General features: G+C 43.0%; 1 protein-coding gene and 1 long non-coding RNA gene across 5 annotated transcripts in view; one reads left to right on the plus strand and one right to left on the minus strand.

The window, feature by feature from the left end:
• NRP1 (neuropilin 1) overlaps positions 1-17,052 on the plus strand; it is a 147,682-nt gene that overhangs the window by 12,897 nt on the left and 117,733 nt on the right. The window lies entirely within an intron of this gene.
• LOC129625394 (uncharacterized) lies at positions 7,288-16,543 on the minus strand. The gene is made up of 3 exons (XR_008701414.1): positions 16,431-16,543; positions 8,369-8,423; positions 7,288-7,424 (listed from the first exon to the last, which is right to left on the minus strand). It is a non-coding gene; the product is annotated as an uncharacterized LOC129625394 (long non-coding RNA).

Consider the following 17,052-nt stretch of genomic DNA (forward strand, 5'->3'; position numbering starts at 1 on the left):
GAAAAAGTGTTCTGGTGAAAATTAGAGACATGGGTTATAATTGCCCCTCTGCCATGCATTCCCATCTGTGAGACAGGACACAGGTCCTATGGGCCGGGTTGTAGTCTATTAATGGCTTGGTTATACCACCATTAATATGATGGTTTCGACAGTGTTAATCACTATGGCTCAGGAAGACAGAACGACATCATTGTCTGTGTGGACCTAGACACAGCTTCAACTAATCTTTTTCCTTCTCTTTCTGAAGAAAACAAAATGCTTTCCTTCCTCTACCAAACTCAGTAACACAGCATGGATGAGATAATGTAGGTGGAAATATTTTAGGAATACAAGAGAGATATGTTAAATAAAGCCTAGGTATTACTCTAACGGGAAGTGCATCCGCAGGTTTTGTTCCTTAAAATAAGTTCAGACTGTAAACAATAAAGTCTGCATCCTTGGGAGGAGACACTTATAAATATTTCAGGAGCACGGCACATCTCCACAATAGAGATGGTATCTCACGCTCAGCGTGTGTTCAGCCAACAAGAATTTCTGAATGTTCTTACAGTGAGTTGGCTGGTTAAATGTGTCATAATTGCAGTCTTCTAAAAATCTACACTACTATGGATAAAATAGATAATAAGGACCTACTGTATAGCACAGGGTACTCTTCTCAATACTCTGTACTGATCTATACTGGAAAAAAAATTTTTAAAAGAGTAGACATACATGTATGTATAAATGATCACTTTGCTGTACAGCAGAAACTTAAAACATTTTAAATCAACTGTACTTCAATAATGGAGAAGGCAATGGTACCCCACTCCAGTACTCTTGCCTGGAAAATCCCACAGATGGAGGAGCCTGGTAGGCTGCAGTCCATGGGGTCGCTAAGAGTTGGACACGACTGAGCGACTTCACTTTCACTTTTCACTTTCATGCATTGGAGAAGGAAATGGCAGCCCACTCCAGTGTTCTTGCCTGGAGAATCCCAGAGACGGGGGAGCCTGGTGGGCTGCCATCTATGGGGTCGCACAGAGTCGGACACAACTGAAGAGACTTAGCAGCAGTAGCAGCAGTACTCCAATAAAATTTTTTTTTTAATTAAAAGTGAAAATAAAAATCTAGGTGGGTTTCTGGGAAGTTCAAGGAAGATGCTTATTGTCACAAACTAGATAAAAGCTTTCATAGCCTTTAAAAAGTCATTATTTGCCCAGGTGTGCCTTTGGAAAATTTATAAACATTGGGTTGGCCAAACCATTCATTTGGGGTTTTCCCATAAACTGTTACTCAAATGAACTTTTTAGCGACCCCAATATATTCAATACAATCCAATGAGAGATCAGCCTTTCCTTTAAGGCAAGAGCCAGTGTCATGGTGATTGTTACAACAGGGCTGTCCCTTCCTCCCAATCAGAGAAGACAAATAGTGCCCATATGGTTTGGTCCAAGAGTAGGGAACTACATGGATTTTGTATTATAAATTCATACAGAAAAGCAGCAGGGAAAACCATGCTTTAAAATTGATGGTCCCTCCCACCATCCCCACTTTCCCTTGGTTTCTAGCAGCCTCCGCCCTTTGCATCTTGCTGTCTCCTCCCACCATGTCGGATTAGGACAGATTTCTCAAAAGTGAGGGAGTTCTCAGTAGCCTCGAGAAAAAGCCCATCCCCAGGAAGGCGCTTAGGATAGCGGCCGAGAAGAGATGACTGTGTTGGTCTCTTCGGCCCACTCCGCCCTCAAGAATGCTTATATGTGATAAAATGCAGCCTCTCTGGGTCCCCCAGCCCTGTTTTCCTTTGAAATGACCACAGCTGTGTTTGGCTGGGAGTCCAACAGAAGGGCTTTGCTTCCCTTCTTGTGGGACCATGTAGACCGCCCGGGTCCAATAGAGTCTTTAGGACTTTCTACTCATGAGTTAAAGAAACACTTCTTGAACTTGTTACCCCTCAAAGAAAACTTTCGCCTCTCTTTCCTATGACTGCCAAGGGCTTTGAATGTGGTGTCTACACCCCAGAACTCCACTTTCTCCTTAAACCCTTTCCAGCCTAATTCCTCTCACCTCCATTTGACTGAATTTTTTGCTCAGATCTTAGATCTCAATGACTAGTCTCATGCCACAAACCACTGGCCTTTTCTTGATTCAGATTTCTTCACCCTTTGCACAACATGATCCAGAACCTCGGATCTTTCTTCTCTCCTGAGTCTCATGGCCCTGCACCATCTTGGTTACATCGCCACTTCTCTGGCCACTTCCCATTGTGGCTAGTTTCTCTTTATCCTCCAACATTTGAATACAGGCCTTTGCCAAGGTTTGGACTTGACCCCGAATACCTTCTCCCCAAGTTGCCTTTTTGAGCCACTCAGCTCAGATTATACCAAGATTTCTGTCCACCTCAATTTGGCCTAAAGTATTATGTGTATGTGCTGTGTGCTCATTCGTGTCCGATTCTTTTTGAGACCATGAACGGTAGGTAGCCCACCAGACTCCTCTGTCCATGTAATTTTCCAGGCAAGAATACTGGAGTGGATTGCCATTTCCTACTCCAGGGGGAACTTCCCGACCCAGGGATAGAACCTGCGTCTTCTGCGATTCCTGCCTTGGCAAGTGGGTTCTTTACCACTGTACCACCTGGGAAGCCCCCAGGCATTGGACTTAGACTTTCAAACTGTTTCTGGGTGATGCTGATTGCCTGGAAGATAGACTCTTGCCCCAAATGAACCATCAAAGTGGACCCCTTCCCTGGGGAATAACTCTTTGCTGCCTTTTCCTACTTATCCACCCTTGAGACTCTGGGACATCTCCTAATTTCTAGTTGTCCCTCAAATCAGTTTAAAGCCTCTAAATCACATATCTGCAATATCCACCACATCTGTCTTTTCTGTTGTGTTCCTCTGGTTAGCTCTCAAATCCTAACACTGGCTAACCTCTCTCTGGTGCCAATGGGTTAGCCTCAGGAGCAGGCTTCTCTTCTTCTCCCCCTCTGTTTAGAAACATCAAGAATTTCCCATTCTCTTCTTGTTTCATCTGTGCTTCTCAGCCTTGAAATGAGAGTTCAGTTCAACCAGAAATGAAACCCTGTCACTTTCAACCACCCCTTGGGCCTTTCTCCTCTGGTTCCCTTTTATCTTCCACCCAAGTGGCCACCTTGGAGTTCTTTAGACTCACCCCTGCCTTCCTACCCCAAGCATCTTCATGGGCTGTTTCTTTCCCAGATGGGCAAGGGCTTAATGCCCTACACAGACCTCCATCTCCCCATCAATATGTGGCTCATCCTCTGGCTCCATCACAGTGAGGCTTCCTTCTGAAAGCCACTTCTGATTAAACATGGTCTCGTTCTCTGTCCTTGACACTCCCAAGAGCTATGTCTATGCATCACTCATGTTCCTTCCAATTTCTATATTTAGTCATAATCATTGGTATTCAGCTTCTCTGGTAGCTCAGTTGGTAAAGAATCTGCCTGCAGGGCAGGAGGCCTATGTTCGATCCCTGGGTTCAATCCCTTGGAGAAGGAAATGGCAAACCACTCCAGTATTCTTGCCTGGAGAATCCCATGGACAGAGGAGCCTGGTGAGCTGCAGTCCATGGGGTCTCAAAGAGTCAGGCATGACTGAGCAACTAAAACCTCATTGGTATTCTGGTACTATTCACTCAGCTAGTTCGGAAGATGTTCCAGAGGGGAGACTGAGAGTGGTTCCCAGCCCTGGCAGCACCTCGCATGGTGCTTTGCCTGTAGCAGCTGCTCAATTAATATTTGCCGAATTGAATTGGCCGATGGACATCCTTCTCCACGTGTTCACCTAGCACTGAAGAACTGAATCAGCTGCCCAGGAAAAGCTCTAACTTAATCAGATATACACACACTTATACTTTTCCTTGAGACAGTAAACCCTTTATTCTCCTGGGTAGTGGTATCAAGCTTACATTTTTCCTCTAAAAACCACTACTTTGAAAAGCCTAGAATTTCTACACATGAGTAGCTTTAGCTACATCTCAAAAAATATGCAGAGGTACAGCTTGACCGGAAGCTCTTCTTTCTGTCTCACAGCCATCTCCACCATCTGCTTTCGAGTTAGAGGCATCCAGCGTCTGAACCTTGCAGGCATAGTCCAGATTGCTAGTATGTTCTGACATCCCCACAACTCTTGGAATGTTGTGTCATAACTCTGTAAACTTTGTCTATTGTATATTCATATCTGGGCTCACATCCAAACCACCTTTACATAAATTTCACACAAATAATTTAAAGCCTTCTTTCGTTCCAGCTGGCAACCCCAATAAATGCACATGCTAACTTCACAGCAGGCTTGCTGGGGGAGATGGAGAACTTGAACTTCTCCATGAGGGAGGGTAGCACGGGATGCGTCCCGTGCAGAGTAGTGTAGATATGTTTGTCCACATCACCAGGTAAAAAGCAAGTGCTGTGCCTTTGAGCAGCCACGTAAAGATGTGATCCTAGAGAGAAGACAGACCGAGGCAACCCAAGGTGTTTCCTGAAGCAGACAGGGAGGGGTTTTAGCATCTCCCCTGGCTCTCACCATAACAGTGCTTCCTGAGCATTTCTTAAAGCTGTGTGTCACCATGAGTGAGTGTCAGAGGGAAGGGACAGAGAAGTAGCAGGTGCATGAACGCCCCTAGGACAGCAAACACGCCGGCCACCATGGCTAGTTTCACATTCCTTCTGGCTCCTAATGCCCTGAACTTCCATGAGTTCTCTGGGGGTGTTTCTGGATGTTTCTGTTACATCTCTGGTCAGGAAATCCATAGCATCCCCTCACTCTCACATCTCCGGTTCCTCTGCATCCAGAGAACAGAATTTCCCAGACTGGGCGGGGGAATGATGAGGTGGGGCCGAGGAAGAAGGGTCAGCTGATCATGCCCTCCGCTTGTTCTCTTTTGGGCCCATCCGTCCCGTGTTATCACGCTCACAGTTCCCTATGATGACTCACTCGGTGGGCGGCATGTCCTCTGCATGGAGTGCCTCTGGGAACCCACAGTGATCCTGAGTTCTAGAAGTGACAGCCTCCAAGTACCTGTGGGCTGGTGTGTTTCATCTTTCTGCACCTACAGTTCCTCATCTGTGAGGTGGGAAGGGTGGGCCTTGGGCTCTGAGCTCCTATTGCCTCCAATATAAGGTTGGCCCAAAAGTTCGTCGGCTTCCCCATAAACTGTCATAGGAATAATAGGCCCACCTGATATAACGGGACTCAGCTTGTGCAGGGGAATTCTGGTGCCGCAAGAGTCAATTCCAGAGGTTTTTTTCTGACTGCTCAGCCTGGCCCCGATCCCTGAGCCTTTCTTTGGCTTTTGACACAAGCCCCCACTGCCCCCCAGCATCTTTCTTCTTTCTTAGATCTAAGCTACCCCAGCTCAGCCCAGACCCTCCTTACCTTTTACAGCACAGCCTCTGCCTACTCTTTTTTTCCCTCCCAGACAAGGACTTTATGTCTGTTTTCCATGCCCAAATTGTATCTTAAAATAAAGATACATTTAAAACTCTACTTTGGCAACATTTATTCCATGGAATCATTCACTTTTTAACCTAGACTTTAATCTTACCTGTGAACAGGCCTATTTTAGCAAATGAGTTATTTTTTACTTTTTTTCTTTAAAGATTTTTTTTTTGATGTGGACGATTTTTAATGTCTTTATTGAATTTGTTACAGTATTTTTTTTAAATTTTATTTTATTTTTAAACTTTACATAATTGTATTAGTTTTGCCAAATATCAAAATGGATCCGCCACAGGTGTACATGTGTTCCCCACCCTGAACCCTCCTCCCTCCTCCCTCCCCATACCATCCCTCTGGGTCATCCCAGTGCACTAGCTCCAAGCATCCAGTATCGTGCATCGAACCTGGACTGGCAACTCGTTTCATACATGATATTTTACATGTTTCAATGCCATTCTCCCAAATCTTCCCACCCTCTCCCTCTCCCACAGAGTCCATAAGACTGTTCTATACATCAGTGTCTCTTTTGTATGCTTTGGTTTTTTCGCCATGAGGCATGTGGGATCTTAGCTTCCTGTCCAGGGATCAAACCCTCACCCCCTACATTGGAAATCTTAACCACTGGATTACTTCCACGGGAAAGCCCCACAAATGAGTTATTTAAAAGAACTAGGAATGTGGTCTCAGAAATATTCACGTATTGTTCTGCCATTGCTGAATATAACATTTGCAGGCTATGGAAATTCTGTGTAGGAATGAGTTGTTTGTTCTAGAAACTAGATGAGCCACAGGCCAAGTTCGAAGTGTAATTTAACTGCAGTTGATAACCTGAGTATTAACCTAAGCTCAGGTTTGATCACTAACACAAAAGTAGCTTTTACCTTATCTTTGCATTCAGCATAGCTTGTTAAAATTAGATTGTAAAGAATAGAAATTACATTGGCAAAAGTACAAAGGAATGACAACAGTGATTTTGTTCATGAATCCCATCTCACTCTTTATGTCTCCACGGCACTGTAAGCTATGCAATGAACTATGAATCTGTTTGTAAAACAGTCTTGAATTAAAGTGCTCACTCAGACGCCATTGTAAAAATAATTTTCTGAAATTGTGGTCTATCAACAGGAGATAAGATGGCACTTTGTTGTCGCCTGCTGCGGCCCATTATAAATATTTTATTTCAAAAGCAAATCACACTGAAAATACAATGTTCAGATTCATTTATTCCCACAATAGCATTTTTGCAAAGGTGTAATTTCATAATTTGACTTAGCATTGATAGCACATCATTATTTTGAAGCTCTTTGTAACCACTGGTTAATTCACACATCCTTGGGAAAGTGTTTATTTGCAGTTTATTTGTACCAGACCCATTTTAGAATGAAATCACCCAAATGTATAAAGACTAAGCAGCCTGCCAAAGGCCGAACAGGGAGAGAGATGTGCTTGAAAGTTGCTGTCCTTCTGTGTGTGTCCTTTCCTTAGCATATCTGACCAGACACTTCCCAAGACTTTAAACACAGATTTGCCACCAATAAAGATGAATGTTAATGATTCTATTACAGGCAGGAAATTTGGTTTAAAAAAATAAGCCCAAGTCGTTCAACATGCAAATGTAAACAGAACACAAAATGAATGAACATGTTAATTGTACTTTTCTCCTCTATTTGTTCCTCCTGAGCCAAAGTTTTGTTCAAGCAAATGATCAATGGTGGACTGACGTCTAGACTTATTTAGCTAATTCCCAGCATTAATTGAAAAATGTCTAGTATTTCTAAACACCATCCCAAAAAAAGAACTTGAACTGTCAACCCCCATTACTTTTGTCATTTTTGTCATTACATCTTTCCTAGGCCTGACCTTGAGATTTTAAACTATTCATGTTTCTTCCCAATGTTGTTTGAGGGCTTGGTTTCTGCATTGATTGCACAGGCCCTGAGATTGATGGTGAACATGAGTTCACTGTTAAACATTCATCATGACACAGACCTAGAAGAAAAATACACATGGTAATAAATTCAGAACTCACAAACTTGAAAGTTGGGATAGATTCAGGCACTTTGTAAAACATTGTTTATTTGGACACCAAAATCCTTCCTCTGATACCTCAACTGTTGTCTGCTGCCTCAGTCATTCATCATCCATTCATTCACTACATATTTATTGACTACCTAGTATGTGCCAATCACTGTTTGGGCATAGAGCACAGTGCCCTGCCTTCATGGTACTTGTGTTCCAGGAAGACAGTGATAAACAAGGAGAGCTGCTATGGCAGGAGTATCCTCTGTGCCCTTCCAGCCTCATTATCTTCCCCTGCAGTTCTAAGGCAAGCCCCCTGGGGACCTGGCTCTGGCTCCACACAAGATGCATATAGAAAATGTCTGGCTGAGGCAACTGTTGGCTGAGCATCAGGTTCACTGCTGGCTCTGATGCTCTTGCCTTGAACCCTCTGCTGGGGCTCCAGACTCTCTGTGACTCAGCCCTTGGCTGGGCTACTCTTGTTTCCCGAGTTCACATCATCTCCAGCCCCGAATACTTGACCAGTGATGCCTATTCTCCGTGCCTGGCACTGACTGGCTATTCTAACTTTAGGTGGTGTCTTGAGTAACAGGCTTCAGGAAGAATTGGGCGTGGATGGAGTGAGCCTGTGACCTCCAGAGCTTCCCTAGATGGTTTGGGGATATGGACTCTGGGTGATTCTTACACATGAATCTCAGCGGGGACTGGACACAGTCAGCTAGGACTTTTGGGAGTTGGTTTATAGCCCAAGCAGCCATTTTACTGGCGCTTCAAGTGGAATAAATTCAACAGAAAGGGAAGAAAGAAAGTGTAGGAGATCTTTTCTTCCTCATATCCCTAGGCAAGGTATAAAAATAATAATTATTCAATAAAAACATTAGTGACTAAGTAAATGGGTAGATGCTTCATCTTACCATTCCATCTTCATCTCTTCCCAAGAAAGGTCCCCATCACTCCCTGAACGAAGTACTGGCCATGGAAATAGAAAGAAAAAGGTATCATCAAGGAGATGTGGACAGACCTTAACCAGTGATAGGATTTGAAGGGAGTTGAAGACGGAGACATTACGGATTAGACGTCTCCATCCTCAGGTCTGCAGATACCATAGTTCCGGTAATGTCAATAGGCAGAGAAACGAGACAGTAGGTCCCATTTCAGACATTTTAAGCTGCTTTTGAAATAGACACACCAGCATTCTATTGCGTTTGAAGTAAGCTGGTCAAGTTCAATGCTGATAAAAATGGGTTTGACCCTTTAGTCTTAAGGGAAGGAGGACGCTAAGAATTAACTTGCTAGACCTGTTATGTCACCATTGGGGGGTGGCAGGTATGTTTGCTATCACAGGATACCTCTGGTTGATTAGTAGTTGCCATTTGGAGTGCATTCCAGAAACAAGTAGCAGAATGGACTGCAGTGCCTGCTGTGAGCATGAGGAAGCAGTGTACCCAAATGTTACCAATCTGCTATCTTTAATTCATATGCAGAAACAGCCTCTTTGGCCAATAGGCTAAGCACAGAATGGCAGAGAAGAGTTCTATTTGGAACAAACATTTTTGCTAATTGAATAAAAAGGCATGCATATTTATTTTTCTTGAGCACAGAGTTATCAGAAATAAATTTTAAACTAATTGTTACATAAGCCCACTGACAATTTTTGGATTAATTTCTCTGTTTTAAATGAAGTCTAATGTATGTGTTCCATAGAATCACTTTTTAAAACTCAGGGTTTGCAGTTTCTCTTTAAAAAAAAAAAAATACCATATTTATAGTTCTAAGTAGAACTGTTCTGTGTGGCTTGGCAAACCCCATATTCTGTTTTGCACAATAGGCCTTTTCTGGAGACATGTACACACACTGAGTTTGCATATGTATGAGGAAGCCATGCTGCATATTTTTCCCTTAAATAAATATTTGAAAAACACAAGAAAATAAGTCACCCGTAATCCTAACACTCAAAGACAACACTGTCTATATTTTCATATGTCTTTTTTCAGCCTTTTTTTCTTTGCATTTGGAAATACTCATATGTTAAAAAAAGAGATGATTCTTTATAGACACCTTTTATACTATCATTTTCTCTAAAAATTACATTTTAAGCAAAATGTTAGGCCCTTAACTGGTTTTTAAAACATCTTTTATAAATCACATGCTCTTTGCAAAATAATAATTTTAATTCAAACTGCTTAGGATATTTAGAGTGCTTTCAATTAGTCAGAATTATAAGCAAATGTGAATGATGCTGAAATGTACATCTATATGCATGTCTTTATGTATCTTTGAGAATTTCTGTAGAAGAAATTTCTAGAAATATGATTCCTGAACTGAGCAATAAAGGCAGTAATAAAACTCTTGATACAAATCACCAGCTCACTTGAGAGGGTTATTCTCAGGGATAAAGGAGATTGATAATGTTTATTTTAAAGTTACATCTACATTTTTAAAGAAATTGGTATTTTTATGACATAAATTGATACTTAAAATCAGGAATTGGCACATTTTCTGCCAAGAACCAGGTAGTAAATATTTTAGGCTTCTCTAGCAAGACAACATCAATGTCAGTGACGTAACTCCATCATCATAATGAGAAAGTAGCCATAGACTGCAGGTAAATGAATGGGATTGTCTGTGTTCCAATAAAACTTTATTTACAAAAACAGGAGGGTTGGTCAGACAGATTCACAGGTCATAGTTTGCCAACCCCTGTCTTAATTAAAAATTCAGCTGTTCTGTGAAAACATCTGAATTTGTGGCTCTCAAAGACTAGAAGCCATGTTTGCAGAGTTCCCTTTCTGAAGATTTGAGCTTGTAGGGTTGTGAATCCCTCCAGTTACAGACCAAGGAGGGCAGTCAATCTGTTTTCACTGCAAGGCAGTTTGGAATCTAAGCAAGGAAGCTATGAATCAGCCTGTTGTTTCAACATATGTGAAGTATGGCGCGGTCTATAAAGTTAAGCTTCTGTTTGCCTCTGTCAGGCAGCAGTGGTTCTTTCTGCCCTGTATCTTCTTAATGCCCTTTCTTGAGAAACTCACTGACTCCCAGAATAAGCCTCATATCTATGTATACCAATGAACTGCACTCAATATTGATTCAATCAAGGCCTCCATCACTTATTAATTCTAGCATTACTGCACAGTTCCTAGGAAAACAAAGCTGAAGCCGGAAGGGAAAAATCTTCTGAGAAATAACTTTGTTCTCATGGAACCTACCCAACAGGCAATATTTTTCCCAGATGTTGAGCATACAATTGCTTTTCCTTAGGTGACCCTTTGTAGAGCAGCTAAAAGACCTCATTGACTACTTTTAGAAAGGTGTAAAGCAAATATAAAAGGAAATAAACCAAGTATAACCTCCTAAGTAATGCTACTATGACAGAGATAATTAGCAATTATCTCTCAAAGAAACTTGTGAATTGACCAGGGGGATAAGATGTGTTTATCATGTTATTTCAATGGTTGTCTACCTCCCTTCTGAAGGTGCTTTGAATTCGGAATCTTTCTGGCACAATGAGGATAAAGGGAGCTGCTTTTGGAGGCTGTTGGTTTTTACATAGATGCACACACTCTCACACACACACACACACCCTTCTGACCCCAAGAATGCAAAAGCAGCTGCCTTCATAAACACCACATCTGAGTCCAGCAGTGGTTATTTGCTCATTGTTTCTGTCTCTTTTATGTATCCTGGAGAAACAATGTGAGCTTGATGTACACAGCACTCTGCCAATAATAGAAGTGTGTGCCCAGTCAGCCCAAGCAAGTCACAAAGAGATGGGGAATAAATGGATTTGACCTAGCAGATTAGTATAAACAATAACTTTCCTGTACACACGCACACACACACACACACACACACCATATATGTGTAACAGCTGCAAGTTAAAATTTTGGTTAGAAAGACTTTTTCACTAAAAAAACGCACATTGTGTTTCCATCATAAGCATCTAGTCATAGTGCTCATATTTTTAAAACGTGCAGAAAGTTTATAAACACACATCTACTGCTTGGCAGCTAGCCAGAAAGATAACCCTGGATTTACATTCTAATCCTTCTTTTTGATGGAGGAAAAAACAGGCATTTCAACAGTGGGTGACGTGCCCAGTGGGTGGGTCCCTGGTGCCAGCTTGGTTCTCCTGATCCCCAGGAAAGTGGTCCTCTCGCCTGCCCACCCTTCCTCTTCAGCTCTGGTGCTTTTCCTCTCTGCGGTTTGTTGCAGGCTGTGTATAATCGTGGTTTGGTGCTCTGGGATGCATGCATGTTTAGATTTTATTTTTTGTCATTTTGAAGGATAGAACAGGGACCAATGGGTAGAAGGGCTTTCTAGGCGGCACTAGTGGTAAAGAATTCACCTGTCAATACAGGACACGCAAGAAATGTGGGTTCTACCCCTGGGTTGGGAAGAGTCCCTGGAGAAACGGCTATACCACAACAAACTTCCCAACTCGTAAAATAGAATTTCTCAGGGATGTCCAAGTTTCAGTTCAGTTCGGTCACTCAGTCGTGTCCAGATCTTTGCTTCCCTGTCCATCACCAACCCCCAGAACTTGCTCAAACTCGTCTATTGAGTCAGTGATGCCATCCAACCATCTCACCCTCTGTCATCCCCTTCTCCTCCTGTTTAATCCAAGTTTAATCTTGAGTTATTTTAGCTTAAGAGTGTCACACATTTTAAAAAATGGTCTTTGTATATTACATATGTTTTGTACAAATGTAGTTCAGCGCATTAGAACAGTTGTTAGCCACCTAATTATGTGACAGCGAACCTTAGAAGGGAGTTGCCAGTGAAGTCACCCAAACCATTGATTCCTGCTCCTGTCCCCCCGAGCTGCATATAGGGCCATGTAACTGTCACAGGAGCTCATTTGTGGCCTGACAGGACACACCGTCATGGTGCCCATGGTTCTATAGCAGATCACACTGCAGTTACAAAGAACTGATTCTGTTGTTTACATTTCCTCAAATCAGTCTGGTTGCACGAATGCTTCTACTTTCGGGGTTTCATCACTTGGACCTAGGACATGGTTTTCTACTCTCTTTCTACCCTGGTGAGGGACATTTCATAAAGCAGTGAGCTTCTCTCTCCCCAGAAGCTTTTAAGCAGTGGCCCAATGCCATCTTCTAGGGGGAGTGCCATGCATTTTTGTAAAGATTCAGACCTAGACCAAATGCGTTCACAAGTAAAAGGGGATGAGCAGATTGAATGCCAATCACATGGCCTTTGGTTGAGATGGAGTCATTTTATTTTGCTTCCCAGAGCACATAATGAAAGACACAGCTTATCTCGAAGCTAAGTTTGAACTGGATACTGTCGCTGGAATGGTTGCTAGGGGACAGGCATCTGTACTAGCCTTCTGGTGCTCTGCGTGCTGAGGAGCAAAGGGACCAGTGAGGCAATAATTTGGGCCGAAATTGGAGTTTGGAATTAACATACACACACTGCTTTATATAAAATAGGTAAATAAGGACGTACTGTATAACACAGAAAACTATACTCAATATCTTGTAATACCTATAATGGAAAAGAGTCTGAAAAAGAATATGCATGTGTACAAGCGAATCACTTTGCTGTATACCTGAAAGAAACACAGCCTTGTGAATTAACTATACTTCACTAAAAAATAAAATTAACCCGTGGCGGACTCATGTCAATGTATGGCAAAACCAATACAATATTGTAAAGTAATTAGCCTCCGATTAAAATAAACAAATTTATATTAAAACAATAAAATAAAATAATTGGGGGCTTGTGGAGCAGGACAGGGATGCTGACTACAACCTCTGAGGGGGAAAAAAATGCTACTGAGGTCTCTTACATCGCGCTTGTGTTCTTCCCCATTCTCTTAGCTTTCTCAAGTTTTTGAAGGGGTGATACAGTACTTCTGGGGGTAAGGGATTCCATACTAATAAGGGAAAGGAAATCAATGAAAGAAGAGGGAATGGAGGCCAAAAATGGCAAGTATTTTACTGACAACGTCTTGGGTCAACTCCTGAAGTAACTTGTAATGTATTTCAGTTCTTTTTGACTGTTTGGCCTTTGTTTATGTGTTACCCAAATTTCATTTTTAGCTATTTCCCAAGAACAGCTAAGTATTGAAGCTTATTTCCTCATGTGATTTGGTTAAATTCCCCCATTTATATCTTGACAGGAAAATAGGTTCTCAAAATTTGAAAAAACCCAGAATCTTCATTTCTTCTTTGTCACCACTATGGCAGTATTATTTGATCTCATTCAGTAAAAAAAAAAAAAAAAAAAAAAAAAAAAAAAGGGTGGTCTATGTATCACATGCTAGTAGCATTAGTGGAGAAGGCAACGGCACCCACTCCAGGGCTCCTGCCTGGAAAATCCCATGGACAGAGGAGCCTGGTGGGCTGCAGTCCATGGGGTCGAGAAGAGTCGGACACAACTGAGCGACTTCACTTTCACTTTTCACTTTCATGCACTGGAGAAGGAAATGGCAACCCACTCCAGTGTTCTTGCCTGGAGAATCCCAGGGACGGGCGAGCCTGGTGGGCTGCTGTCTACGGGGTCGCACAGAGTCGGACACGACTGAAGCGACTTAGCAGCAGCAGCTGTGGCTGAAGGGAAAGTGAGACGTTTTCTACCCAGTTTGGTTGGTTTCACTTTCCACTCGTCACCTCCATCGCATTTAGCATTTACTTTCTTCTTATTAACCATCAACTTCTGACATAGAGATTAAAAGTAAAATCTGACTTAGAGATTGTGAAACCCTTCCACACTGACAAAATTTGACCTTATCACACCATTTCTATATTATATTGTCAGTTGGAAAGAAATTAGGTAGAGTTTAAACATGAAGTTGTGCCTGATCTGTTAGTTCCAATGGAACATGGAAGGGAGAGAGAAACAACTGTGCTGCTCAACCACGGAGTCACAAAGAGTTGGTCACAACTTAGCAACTGAGCAACAACAGCAATCTATTTCAGAAGGTGGAGATTATCCAAATAAGGATTAACCGGGCAGTCTGTAAGTGCCAGCCAGAGTCACAGAGTACGTGATAAGAATTCAAAGCTCACCTTTTCCTTGTCAGATAATTAAAAAGAACGGATTCTAATAAACCCATACAGGAAAGCATGTCTTTTAAGAATGTTTGTTTGTTTTGGTTCAGACTTGGATCTGTTTACCCATCTTAGAAAGAAGATAACCAATGATTTCATAGCTTCCTCTCTCACTTCACTCTTACATACTGAGGTCCACAACCAGATGTGATCAACTAGAAAGGAATGCAAAGTATGGTGACTGATGAGGGACAGATTTTGCCTGAATTTAGTAGATTCTTTTGAGATGATAGGGTTGGCAGGGGAGGGGAGATGAGCTGCCTTGGATAAAGATGTTCTCAACTTTGAAAAGCGCAACTGTGGCTATAAAGTAATAAAGTCGACTCAGAAACAAACGTGGTTTAGTCACTAAGTCGTGTCCAACTCTTGCGACCCCATGGGCTGTAGCCCGCCAGGCTCCTCTGTCCATGGGATTTTCCAGGCAAGAATACTGGAGTGGTTTGTCATTTCCTTCTCCAGGGGATCTTCCCCACCCAGGGATCAAACATGGGTCTCTTGCACTGCAGGCAGATTCTTTACCGACAGAGCTACCAGGGAAGCCCCTAAAACAAACATACCCAGCGTTTTTAGTGATACATGGAAAGATGTCTCCAACTAATGTCATTAGCCTTCCATTTCTCAAACCCAATTTGGGGAATAAAAGGAGCCTTTTTGTGTAGAGTCATTATTTCCAAACTCGGGGGTCCCCAAGGTTGCCAGAGCACCTCATGCAGCTCCTCTGTCCCCCTTTCCTGCTCTGAAGTCTGGTCAGCTTGTCCTCCCTAGATGTTCATCCGGCAGGGCCATGGCTCGGAGGAATCTTTATATTTCTCTAGCCCCTACGTCCTCATTAACAGACAAAGCAGCTGAAGCTGATTCCTTCTGCAATTTGTGTGTGGCCCCTGGACTCCTGACAGGAGGCCTGGCACCTCTGCCACGGATGGCTAGTCATGATCTCTTCAAGAGAACATCTGATCTTAAAGTGCTAATGCCTGAAAATTTGGGGGAAGTCCTTATCCAAGGGCCATCTTTTGATCAAGGAGGGGCCCTCCGCCTCAGAGGAAATCTTTCCTGTTTACAGACAGCTGCAGCTTTGAAAGCCCTGGCAAGCTGTGGTCCAGCCTCCTTAGCTTTTATGCAAAGGGGCCAAACAGGATGAGACCAGGATGGAAACTGAATATCATAGGAACCCAGAAGGGCAGGAAGTAACAACATAAGAAGGAATTCTTGATTAAAAGTATTACTGGAAAGGTTTGTGCTGGGAGGGTCAGAGATAATGGTATTAAAATATATTGGACTGTGAATGTGTTTATAGTTAAGAAAGCCATTAGCCCACCTTTTCTTCAGTTCTGTTTCCTTTGTCACATTATTCTCCACTTTGGAGCAATCTGAAATATCTTTTCTATCTGAGGACTCTGCTAAGTGTGTTTGGGAAGGGAAAAACAACCAAACTTCATTCTTTTTGATATTATTTTCTGTGTGGAATAGAACCTGGGAAAGACCATATTATTATTTATAGAATTAATTATTCTAGAACTAATCATTAAGAGATTGAAAACAGTGTGTAAAGGTTAACGTTGCTATTCACAAAGATTTTTCCACACTCGGACATAGATGTTTGTGAACCTTTAAGAAAGTGCCTCAAAAATCAAGCATTTACTATGCAGTGTTTCCAAAACTGTGTGCGTGGTGGTGGCTGGTGACATCCCCCTTGTGAAATCAAGACCCCCACCAAACGCCCAGCTCATTTTCCAATCCGGCTCCTGGCACCAGCCAGTCCCCAAGTGACGCCTGAGCCCCACGCACCAGCTCCATCTCCACAACCTGGATGAGCCGCCCACAATCCCCGATTCCAGACAGAAGTCTTAGTAACAGGTTTTTATCATTGTCGTCCTGTGCCAACCGGAGAATAAACCGTCCTTACCAGATGCTCTGCGTTGCAGAAAATGTGCTTGTGCAGAATTCCGCATCGGTCTCCTTGCCTCGCACCCGGCAGGTGATATTTATGGACTGTTTACAAGTCGCTCACATATGGCATTCTAAGGAGGTTTGTAACTTTTATATGCTGTCATCCAGTTTATTTATTTTATGCAAACCTCCTAAAGGTCAGCCCTCTTCTGCCTGCCTCCGTAACTTCAGGCTGAAGGAAAGATCCTCAACCTAACCTCAAGACAGAGCAACTAAGCAAACGAGCTCTCCATATGCGGGTCTCCCACGCATGCATCCTTGAGTCCCTCCACAGGACGCTGCAGGCGGAACGCGGCGGGGACCGGGTAGCAACTCTTCTTCCGCCAGCGATGCTGCAGTGATGCTCCTTTCAGGGAAAATGTCAGCCCGCTTTGGACTTGGCTCAGCTCACATGGAGGAGAGAGGGGTGAGCAGTCCTGGGGAGGATGTGTGGTCAGCACGGGAGGTGAAGCCAGGTCACATCCCTGCCTGAAGCTGCTCGCAGCATCCCTGCTATGGCCTCCGTGGGTCCTAGATCAGCAGGTAGCAGCGCTTCCGGCAGCCTCTCCCCGCCACCGTCCAGAGTGGGGCGTCGGGAC

This window comes from Bubalus kerabau, chromosome 13, assembly GCF_029407905.1.
Source record: "Bubalus kerabau isolate K-KA32 ecotype Philippines breed swamp buffalo chromosome 13, PCC_UOA_SB_1v2, whole genome shotgun sequence".
NCBI lineage: Eukaryota > Metazoa > Chordata > Mammalia > Artiodactyla > Bovidae > Bubalus > Bubalus kerabau.